General features: G+C 35.8%; 1 long non-coding RNA gene across 1 annotated transcript; it reads left to right on the top strand.

Moving 5' to 3' along the window:
- The first annotated feature begins 10031 nt into the window (after positions 1–10031).
- LOC110881929 lies at positions 10032–11989 on the top strand. The gene is made up of 3 exons (XR_002559945.2): positions 10032–10528; positions 10653–10816; positions 11483–11989. It is a non-coding gene; the product is annotated as an uncharacterized LOC110881929 (long non-coding RNA).
- The last annotated feature ends 435 nt before the right edge of the window (positions 11990–12424 follow it).

Below are 12424 nucleotides of genomic sequence, written 5' to 3'. Positions count from 1 at the left end.
AAGAAAGGTAAGGCAAGATATATACTTGACCAAACCGAAAAAAAAAAAGAATATCACATTACTTATGATTGAGTGAGAGTGATATAAACTTCCGTATAATAAGATGGGAATGAATTAAATAATTATTGATTAACCATGATGGATGTTTCAGTTAAAGAAATGTCTGGAGTAACCGGAGATTATTCGACATCTCAACTGACTGAACAAATGAAAGCTAAGATTTCCGAGGCAGTCGGAAAAGCTCTAGAAAATAGTCTATCACAGTACATTGATAGATTACAAACCACAATCGTGCCGGTGATGGACGATATGATGGCTAAATTGAAAGACAGCATATTACAAGAAATAGAGGAAAGGAGAGTGTTGGATATGAATCCAAGTTCCGTAAAGAAATCCAAGTCTAATAAAGCTCCCAAGAAAGGAGTTACAAAAAGTGAGTTACATCATTGTAGATTTTGTAAAAAAAATGCACAAGGGCACATGTGGTAAGCCAAGACAAAAAGAAGTCTAAATGTCCAGAGAGGCTTGGAACCAAGGACACAACCGACACACAGTCTGATGCCCAGAAATCAAGGACAAAGTTGTTTCATATAACAGCCACAGAGGCTAAAGCTGAACCTGATGTCGTTTCAGGTATACTCTTGTAAATTAAATTTCAGCATGAATTTTTAATTATTATTACGAGTGCAAATAAATCGTTTGTTTTATATCGATTTATTCGACATCTTACATTTGCGTTAACAAAATTACCTATGTTCAAAAAAAAAATATATAAAAACAAAAAATAGAAATAGGTAATAATAAAAGTTCTATTGTTTATAAGATGTGCTGAAATAGTACGTTGAGCATCGAGGTAAAAGTAATCTCGATAGACATTGCAATGGGAAGGAGTGCATGTACACTCGAACCTGGAGATGCAATGAAAGACAAGTGTCATAATGGGAAGGAGTGCGTGTACACTCGAACCCGGGAAATTAATGAAGTGAATAAATTTTGTGTTGGGAAGGAGTGTAATTACACTCGAACCCGGAAATTGCAATAATAATAAATAGCGAAGACAAGATTATAGAGTTGGCCGAACTAAATAAAACGCGTAGGAGCGTCATTTACATCAACAAATGATGTGGATAAATTTCATGCAACGATAAACAATAATAAAATTTAGTGAATGAATTTTGTTATTGTTTCAATAAGATTGAGCTTAAGGATGAGAAATTAAGACTCGAACCGAGAATATTCACGAAAAAGAAGTTAAATGAATGATACGTATTATTCGCCACTATGAATAATAAAGTATCAATAAACGCGAATTTAGAAACTTGGGTATGGATAACCATCCAAGTAATACGTTAATAATCAAATCCTCATGAGGAAGAACGATGATCACAATGATGGATGTGGTTATGTAAAAGCCTAGTAAAATAAATTGTATGAAAATGTTAGAATAAGAATCGAGATAAATAAAAATATAAACCAATAAACAAGAATGTTAGGGAGTAAGGGTAAAGTTTGACTATCATAAGCAATGAAGTACACACGAACAAGTCAAACAAGACGAATGAAAGAATAAAAGACTTGGTGGAATAAGGGCGACGGAATACGCCAATACTACTGAATAAATCGAAACGAAGTCATAATGCATGTAGGAATGGCTGCTTTGATAATAAATTCGGTAAAATACTCGATTGATGGGTAGGAATACGGATATATATACGTAAGTATAATACTTGATATGCCAAGTAAGCGCAACCCGAATAATGAAAGTGCGAAATATTACTGAACCAATGTAATAGGTCGTGAAAGAGTATGGAAAGGAAAACGCAAACCAATAAAACAGGGGTGTTAAAAACAATAAGATGACGAACCCGGTAACGGGTTGAAAGGAATTAGAGGCATAAACCAAATAATGGAATAAGTGAAATAAACCAACGCGAAAGTGACGTGAGAAGTCACAAAGTCGGAAGGATAATCCGAAAAAGAATGAGTGTAGCTTTAGACTACGGTCAAGGTCAAATGAATTTTGAAAACAAAAAAAAATTATTTATTCTAAACATAAAAGGGGGGGGGGGTGCTTTGACGCCATATGTATACTTATGCAGTTAAATAAAGATATGAATAGAAGATGATCCATGGGGTCACCATAACCTTCAGGTTATAAACAATGTAAAGGTCTATGGAACCGAAATGACGATTGAGTCGCAAATACAAAGGAACAAACTATAGGGTCTCACCCTAAAAAGGTGGAGACCTAATAAAATAGTCTACGAGCCTAAGTAAAGGAACCTATTGGGTCGATAATATAAAGCGTGGGAACCAGTTATGATTTCTCGCGTAAAATGATAACGGAGAATAATAATTCTTGTCGTCAAGATTCTGGATATGACTAATCAACAAGTTGAAGAGATAGACGTTAAACTAAAATTCAGTTTTAGTAAGAAGTGGCGTTTAACAAATATGAATATTATAAAGAAATTAGAAAATAGTTAATATTGAAGGCCTCAACACCGATAGGTGTGAGACGCTATGCTCGAGAGAAGATTCTTGATAATGAAAGGTTTATAAAAACTTAAACATGACGTGATGCGATGCGATCACAGTCACAAGAGTGATATAGAAATACTAGATATAATCATGTCGTAACGTGAGTTACGGGATAGGAGATCATGAACTCATGTAAGGCCGAATATGGCAATGTGGAAGACCCGAATAACGGAGTGTAGAATGACGGTGATTAATCAATCTAGCCGACAAGACCTTCCAGAGTCAAAATAGTGACGTGACTTATACAAACACTTGTCAGTATAAGACTAGTATGGGGCGAACATGTTAATGAACTCATGCTATCGAGTAGTAAATTGATAACCCGGTCAAAAAGGTGACAAAGATAGGAAATAAGTGATAAAAAGGTTACGGTCCAATGGGACATGTGCCTAAAAGGCGCACATGTCAATACAAATAAAAACCTTATGCCAGAAAAGAAAAATGCCTTGGAAAACGAGACAAAGATAGTTAGGTCTAAACCAAAGGACTACTAAAAGAAGGTTTCGGGGACGAAACCCTTTTTATGGGGGGTGGACTTGTAACACCCCAAAATTTTAAAACTTTATATTGAAATTATAAAGTGTAAAATAAACAAAAGATAAACTAACTAGAAATAAATAACCTAGTTAGTCAAGAGTCTAGTTATAACAAAGGAACTTGATTAAAACATTAAAGATTTACTTGGTTTTAATTGATGGGCCAAAAATGTTAAAATGGAAACTTATGTTATTAAAACATAATAAATCAAAATCCAAACACATCCTTAGATGTGTCCGGAATCGATCAAGAACACAGGGGGCGACCAAGACTCCCCTCAAAACCTTAGCTCTTGCATTTTCACCTAATTGAAGGCTCAAATCCGCTTCAAATCGAAATCCAATCATAGATTAGCGATCACCTCGACGAAGGGATCATAAGGTATACAAATTTCACAATATAGCTTCATCTTGATTTTTTTGATGAATTCATGAGAATTGAAATCTGAGCTTGCATGATCAAGTTTGGATGAAATTAGGAATGAAATTATGTCTAGGAGTGAACCCTAGTCATTTACTTGTTGAATTGATGTTCAAAATTTGTGAATTTACAATCATCCACTCATATGTCAAGTGGGTATTGTAGAATTATGTTAAACACTAGGATTATCTTTGTTGACTTAGTGTATTTGAGCTCTATGAAGCAAACCCAAATTTGTTAATATGAAAAATTGTCATGAACATGTGAAATGATGTATAAATCTTGGTTAAATAGTTAGTCAATAACTTGATTTCTAATAGTATGAAATTATGCACTTTAGGTGTTTGATATAATGCCTAAGAGAAGATAAATGTTGAAAATCGGACTAAAGATGCATATTTGATTAATATGGTGAATTATGCGTTATGTGTTATGAATAGAGTTCTAAACATCTATGGTTGAACTCTAAAGGCAAGGAAACCAAGTTTTCAATCGGGCAAGCCGGGGGCTATACGCGCTTGAAAGGAAAGCCTTGAAGGTATGTAACTTTTAGTTTGGTTACATTATGCATAAATATTGTTCTTAGAAATGTTAATGGAAATGTAGTGTAATACCCGAGTTTGGTTGTTCATAGAAGTGATGAAGTTCACTCGACAAACCGAACGGGTCAAAATAAACGGATAAACTAAGGTTGATATGTCATTGAAGTGACGAAGCTCACTCGACAATCAAACGGACCAAATCAATGGTATAATTAAGTTTTGGCTTGTCCTTGAAGTGATGGCTATCACTCGACAACCCAACGGGTCAAATAATGTAGCATAATCGGTTGAAAATGAAGTGGGTTGAATGTACGTGACCACTGTTGCGTTACGTTACGTCTATTATGTATTTTTACTAGTAGACTTGAATTTAGAATAGTGTTTGAATTTGGATGTCTAGTTGAAGTGACGAAGATCACTAGATAAGTAAATGGGTTAAATGTTGGTTAGAACCGGTTTGGTAGGTTGTAAAATGGTGGTTCCCATTAAACAACCAAACGGGTCTAACAGGGGTTGAATTTGTAGTGTTAAAGAGACTAAACATCACTCATTAAAATTTAATTATAAAAACGTAATCCATGGAATGGACGTGGTAAGCTAAGATTGACAAGCCCGGGAATGGGTAATTACGGTTAGAAGCCAGTGTTGCTGAATTACGCAAGTATGAAACTTGACCCGTTACATTAAGCGAATTGTTGTTAAATTGTGTGTAATTATATCGTAGAATAGTTATGGTGTTGATTGTAGCGACCATGATTGTTACTTGAGCTAGTAGGCATTAGAATTGATAAGGAACCGTTTAGTAGTCATCATATTGGAGGTTTTCCACAAGATGAGCCAACGGGTCGGATAATTGTGTAAAACACAGCATTAGTGTTTTAATCGGATAACAATGACGATATCAATCACTAAAGCATTGAACCATGGGAGTTGGTAAGGAAATGCGAGTGATACTAAGCCCGGATGATGGGCATAAGGCACCATAAACTTATTAGTTAAATGGTAGAAAAATGGGTAAAGATAGAATGGGTCGAATAAATGATAGTATAGTAATTTTTAGCCGTATGATCGGTGAGTCAAATGTTGGTATGATAGTCGAAATGAACATGTCCGTAATGAATTCACAGACATATAGGGAAGAAATAGCCTAAAATGGCATGCGGATTTGGGCAAAATCAACAAAATAGTTAAATGGCAAAGTTACAGAGCCCACCGTAAATTACGGTCTCCACCGTAATTTACAGTGGAAAACAAAAGCCTTACGGTGGATCTATATTGATTTACGGCAGACCAAAATTTTACAGTGTCTACCGTAAATTATGGTAAATACCGTAATTTACGGTAGAGCCCAGTAAAGTATGTATTTTATTCACTTTTCGATGTCGGAATTCGTTTATATGTACTATATTAATGTCAAAACTAATGTTTTTAATGGTTTTGACCCTAGGTGATGATGTGGATCTTATGGATGACGGTCAAACAAGTTTTGAAGAACCGAACACAAGTTTCAAAGCTTCCGCACTAATCTAATTATGTTTAGATAACGTTGTTATGTCAATACTACAAAATCTTGAATGTTTTAAATATGTAGTTGGTTATGTTAATACACTATGACGACGTAAAACTTAGCTATTAACCAAGTTTTTGGTAGAAATGCATTTTGTTTTTGCAAGTTGCTTATTTTATAATAAAATAATAAGACCTTTTTAAGACGGGTGTTACATAAGAGTCTTGCCATTGTTCAGTGTATAGATCCTAAAAGGACCTGGGTCAAATTTAGCAGGACCTCCTTCAATACCCACCGGGTATTGGATGGCGGGGGTCCGAACTCTTTGATCCCCTCATAAGTTAAACTACTATTAAAACTTTAACCCGGCTACTTAGGACTGTATCCCTACTGACTCAGACTACTTAGCCGAGGGTAACGTTGCCTTCAAAAGAGGGGCCTACCACATTATGCATTAATAACTTAATTAATTATCTTTCAATAATCCGACCCTTTAGGATTGTATCCTTGCTGACTCAAACTACTGGGTTGAGGGTAACGTCTCCTTCAAAAGAGGGGCCTACTACAATAACTAAGATAATCTCTTATAATGTGCAAAAGTGCGGAAATAATCAAAGTTTACACTACATACGAGTCGGATCCAAGTGATTCATCTTGTCTATCTGTTTTTACTTTTATTTTTATTTTCAGCATTTTTGTTAGTTTATTTTTCTAGTTTGAAACCTTTTCTAACCTTTTTTTGATTTGATTAGACATTGAGAATAAACCGGTACTAAAAGCTCTTGTGTCCTTGGACGACCTCGGTATCTTACCAACACTATACTACGTCCACGATGGGTGCACTTGCCCATATGTGTGTATAGTGTTAGTAAATATCGTGTTTTATAAATTTAAAACTTGGCTAAAAAGTGTAAAAAGGGCTTAAAATATACACCTAATATACATAACACTTCACGCGCATCAATCGGTTTTCGGCTCCCGAACGATTGCGAAAGACACGTGTGGCGTGCAGAATCCGTACACGTGCGTGGACCGAACACAAGAACCGTACTATAATCGTGATTCTATTGATAGATCTGAAAAGATAAAAGCACCTTGAATCACCTTGCTAATTTCTCCCTCTAGCTCCTATGCTCTCCAAAACTCAAATGTGGCAAAAGTTCTAAATCTAAGGCATAAGCCTCCTATTTATAGGCAAAGGATATAAGGGATTTCCCCTTATTTACAATAATGCCACCTTGCCTTTTCTATCTAAATATTACACTATAAAGCTAGTTTTCTTCAGTGTCTGCTACGGACTGGATTGACGAAGGCGATAGACATAAATGTTCTAACAACAGGAACACCGAGGTTACCCTACAGGGCAATAGAAGGTGTGAGTGGGTGTTGTGGAATTTAAGTTACAGAATTTAAGTACTTCGTATAATACGGAAAGTAATAAATGAAAATAAACAGAAAGGGTATTCTATTTGTGCACTTATCCAAACACTGAATCGGTTGGTAAGAATTACAGAAATCAGAATAACGGGAACGAAATTACGAACTGTTCGGAGAAGTGTATCTGGAATGGATGTGCCATTCGTTCGGATGGGCACATTCGCACGAACTTGACAGTTGGTTGACATATTTCTTGTTTTGAACTTTTTAACTATTAATCAGTTACGTTCGTGTTTTCTTTCAAGTTTATTAGTTATAGTATTAGTATATTATAGTCCAGTAAAATCAGAAGTCTCATAGAAGTCATGTAAGGAGGTTAAAACCTCATTATTGATCACCAAAGCACAAATCAGTTAACTTAGTTAACTGACCGATTGGTCATGATTACAGAAATGGAAATACAGAATTAAATACCAAACATTGATGTTCCAGAATTAACCATATGAAAAATAGCAATTTGGAACATCATTCAATACTAGAAAATGTCGGGACATGAAGAACAGTTGCATTCGTGCGGATGGGATGTCACATTCGCACGAATGGGGATGTCCCATTCGGACGGATGCGTCAGCCATTCAGACGGATGTGGCTGTTCTTAGGTAAATCAGTTCGTTTTTTGCTTAAACTAACCACTCACTCAACTGGAATTGGTTACATCTTGAATACACATCTATTTACCCAGCTTGTGAGCTCAACCAACTTCAGATCCAGTTAAGTTTAAATCCATAAAGTTTGTAAAAGGTTTTTGAAGAGATGTAACTTCATTTTCAATTTGGTCCTCAACAATGTGAGAGTTTGTATCAGATTGCCCAAGCAAATCTAAGAAACCATGTTAAAGATGAATAAGAATCTAAGTAAAACTTGTGAAAATAAGAAGAAATAAGATGCAAAATAGAAGTTTCGTGCTCAATACTCACTTTAGAAGTGACTAAGATGAGATCTTAGGAAGTATATTCGAACTTAGTTGAGAGAGATTTTCGGAAACTTGAATGTTTGGAATGAAGGAGGAGGCCTTGTATTTATAGGAGGAAGTGGCAGATTAGGGCGGGTAGGCTGATAATAGCGGATGGGCTTTTTAATGGCGGATAGGCCATTTCGGACGGATTGGGCCGGCCCATCCGCGCGGATGTGCTAGGCCCAAAGGCCCAATGTTCCAATTTTGTTAATTCTGACGGTTTTAAACATTTTTAACGTATAAATTCCAGGTAAGTGTTGTGCATAAATAAATGAGTGTAAAAATGTATTGTGTGCATAAATTAAGTATGAATGCGTATGAATTTGCACGTAATGAAGCATCAAGTATGCATGTAACATGAATAATCATCAAGTATTTATGTACAATGTATAACACAAGTATGTAAAAGATGAATTTCTCATGATGATTAAAGTCTCGGATTACAATGTATGAAATGAAGTATGAATACAGTGGATTACAAGTTTTCATAAACGGAAAGTACAATGAACTTGCTAAATAAGGAAAATTACAAAACGCGAGGCGTTACAATAAATCCAATGTGCTAAAGTGGGTATCAATATAAAATGATATGTAGCGGGAAACAATCATGGAAATAGTCTGATTATTACTTGTGTTCGTTGCAAAAAATCAGGGGATGGGGGTGGGGGTTGGTGCATCACTTTTATGGATTGAAGCTCAAGGAGCAGGTATATGTAAACCAACCCTAAGGATTCGTGAAATAATCTTTTCTATGGATTGAAGCAGGAATAGAGAGCAAGGAATACAAAAAATTGATTACACTAAAACAACTCAGATTCACAAGATTTAAAAAAGTATGATCCTTGTACAAAGGTGTGACTGGAAATCAATGTTGCTCGTTGGAGTTTACACGAAGTATTCAATTTTATAGAGTTGAACAATGAAGATGTCTATCAGTTCAAGAAGCAAATGGAAGGCGAATTTGAGATGAGCATATACTTTGGGTATATCAGCATATTACATAAGGATAGAAGGGTAGCAAAGAGATAAAGGATAAAAATCAAGGAGTCTGCTTATGGTAAAAATAATCTTATTTGAAGTCGATTTAAATAATTACAACTCGAAGAAGATACCGATGGACCCAATGTCGAAGATGTCATAGAAAAGAAGGCAGAAAACATGTTAATCCCACTAACTACATGCGATTAATTAGTTGTCTTTGCTATTTGTTGCATACAAGACCTGATATTAGCATCGTTGTCAGTTTGGCCAGTCACTACATGAAGGCACCCAATGGAAGTCACCTAACAACCATGAAACACATCATGAGGTATGTTAAAGGAACCATTAATATGTGATTAAATACAAAGGAAACAAGACTCGATGTTACTTGACTATACCAATAAATACTATGGGAAAATCAAATTGGTAGAAAGAATACAATGGAGGTCGTATTCTATTTTGAAAGTTCACCAATAGCATGGAACACTAAAAAACAAGGAATTATTGTCTTATCATGGGCTAAGCAATCTTCAATGGGCTAAGCAAGCATGCTGACATCATAAACTACTTCATCGAAGAGTGAGTGATGCTGAACAAGTGAACTGAGAAGAACAAAGAGTTGATCTTTTGACAAAGGCATCAGAGATAAAAATTTTCCTTCTAGAAGTCTATCGGGTGATAGATGGGTTTTGGAATAAGATTTATATGTGTTTAATGTCTAATCTTATTCATATATGATTGTTTAAATGCGTGTGTAACGCCGCGTATTTCCATATTTCGATTTTGAGTAAATACGTGTCTGTTTTTCTATTTTTTAGAATCTTAGTCAAAATCGGATCGAAAAACGGAATTTAAAATGACAAACGATGCATTTTTACCCTATTTTAACGCAAACGAAAACCGACCATATTTTTATGTGTTTAAATATTAAAATAATATTGTACGACGTTATGAAGTGTTCGACTTTTGTAAATGAGTTCGTCAGAGAATTCGGGCCACTAAACACGGGGATTGAGCTTGTGGGCCTTAGGCCCAAGCCCAAACCCACTAATTAAACCCTATTTAAAAAACTAGTTAAACCCTAAACACCTTCTCTTTTCTTCCTTTCACAGCCTCTTCCCCATGACCCTTCCCTCTCTTTCTTTGAGTCTGCTATTGACCTACAACACACACACACAAAAGCCACTGAGGAATCAAAACACTTACAAACATCATTATATTCACACTCTCTACTCCCCCCTCTCGATCTCTACTGCATAAATACATAAACCACAACATCCTTAGCCAAACACCCCACCCCCTATCTCTTCTCTGGTGAGACCACCGGCAGCGGTGGCTGTTTCCGGCCGCGACTCACTTACACACAACCTGCAACCCTCCCCTCTTACATTCCCCCTGTAATCAGAGATGAACGGCCACCACCATTTTAGTGGTGGCGTGCGGCGGCACAAATACAGACAAGAGAGAGAGAGAGAGACGCGGGAAGAGAGAGGAAGAGAGAAGAGGATGGCATGCAGCGGCGGTAGTCACCGGTGACGGTAGTGGCGGCAGCCTGCGATGGTCTCCGACAAACTTCTGAGCAGTCAAGATAACCAACCTTCTTCTCCGGTAAGTTCACTGGTCCTTCATTCTTTTCGTTCTGTTTCTTTGATTTCGGGCTCAGATTGATGCGGGTTTCGGATCCACAAGTTAAAGGTTCGGGATTAATTGGTTTGAGTTTTGGTTGTTTCAGCTCGAATCACACAGTGGACTTGGCGTGCATACGGATTCGTATCAGATGCTTTCTCGGTTCGGTCAACACGATCAGCGGAGTCAGCTTTGGTTCGGGTTGTGTCGGTTCAGTTTCGGTTCGGTCGAGTAGTCAACGCCGGTCAAACTGATCAGATTCGGTGTTCGGTAAAATGCTAACGTCTTGGAGTTTATTATATTACTTATACTAATGTCAAATTTTGCGCGAACGAAACTTTTTTATAATTCTTAAAGATACATAGAAATAGATATATATATTAGCCTTATAAATTATTGCTTCGTATTGTTTCGTATATTTATTAGTAAATCCTAACCGAGTTTGAACCGTCATATATAGTTTAGATATTGTCTAATCATTCGCCAATATTACAAAGTAGTCATGTATAATTTATAAACTATTTAAGCATTCGTCAAACTTTACAAAAATATTCGCTTATTGTTTATATATTATTAAATTGTTGCATTTTGACTTATATATATCGACAACTTGTGTTGTCCGGATCGTCCAAAAACAGAGGAAACTCTGCCCGTTTTTCGTAAAATTCGGTAAAACGAAACGCGTCAATTTTATAAAACGGAACCTATCAAATTCGAATAATTTTTATAAAACAGTTATAAATGGACATTTAATTTGACGATACTTCCATAATATTTTTCAATAAACTTAATTTAGATTATTACTTAAACTATATAAAATATATGTAATTGTATTTATATGTATATACATAGATATCAACTAGTTATACTCTAAATTCCAATTCAAATCCTCCGTCGTAATCCCGATTACTCATACACCTTCGTTTGCCCATATAGGGTGACCTCGGTGTTCCATCCTCCTAATCTTACGCTCGTCAACACTTGGATAATCGAAAGACTTAGCAATTATGTGAGTACACTTGACCCATTTTCCTTTTAATACACTTTGGGTGCAACATGTTTACTTGTTAAAATGCACAATTTACAAACATGCTTTTATTCATTCGATTCGTATACATGCTTTGTTATGCTTAAAGTTCATGCTAGAATACATACTACTTGTTAACTCGGCTTAAACAATTATAGCGCTATAGGAGTAGCACACCACCCGACGGGGTTTTCTTAAGTTTCATTCTTTACGGTCTCGATTACTTCGGTATCGAGGGATGCTATTTATTATACATAAACGGTCTCGTCAATTTGTGGCGAGGGATGCTAAATACTAGTGGACATTAGAGTTGACATATTGTATTACATGATAGTTTGCTATGTTGGATTGAAAATACTTTTTTTCACATGACACGAGTCTAAAACTTGTGTACTCGCCAATACCTTTGTATTGAACTATGCTTTTAAAACATGTTGCAGGTTTAGCGATGATGTTGATGATGCATGGAATCTAGTAGGATGCTTAGATACACACTTTAAATTTTGTATTTTATTTGTATTGTATTTCAGTATTCACGTTGTATTTGTTTCAAACTCTTGTAATTGATTCTTTAGAAATGAAATTTACTATTTAAATACTTGTCACAATTATTAGGGTTATGATGTCTCGAGCAATCTATTTCGTCTCACTCCGATGTTTCCGCCATTGGTATCAGAGCCATAACTATAGGGAATTAGGAAAATTGCCATGCTTTTGACCTAGTCTATAGTTAAGTACCAAATTCGACCATACTTGCTTCACATGCTACTTTTATGAAATATCTTTACATGCTATACTTGAAATGTCTCTTATGTGCTACTTGTTTGAAATGCTTTATGTGCCCATACTTG

The sequence above is a fragment of the Helianthus annuus genome, chromosome 10 (genome assembly GCF_002127325.2).
Source record: "Helianthus annuus cultivar XRQ/B chromosome 10, HanXRQr2.0-SUNRISE, whole genome shotgun sequence".
Classification (NCBI taxonomy): Eukaryota; Viridiplantae; Streptophyta; class Magnoliopsida; order Asterales; family Asteraceae; genus Helianthus; species Helianthus annuus.
Note: the sequence above shows the minus strand (reverse complement) of the source record. Positions and strands in the feature narration are given on the sequence as shown.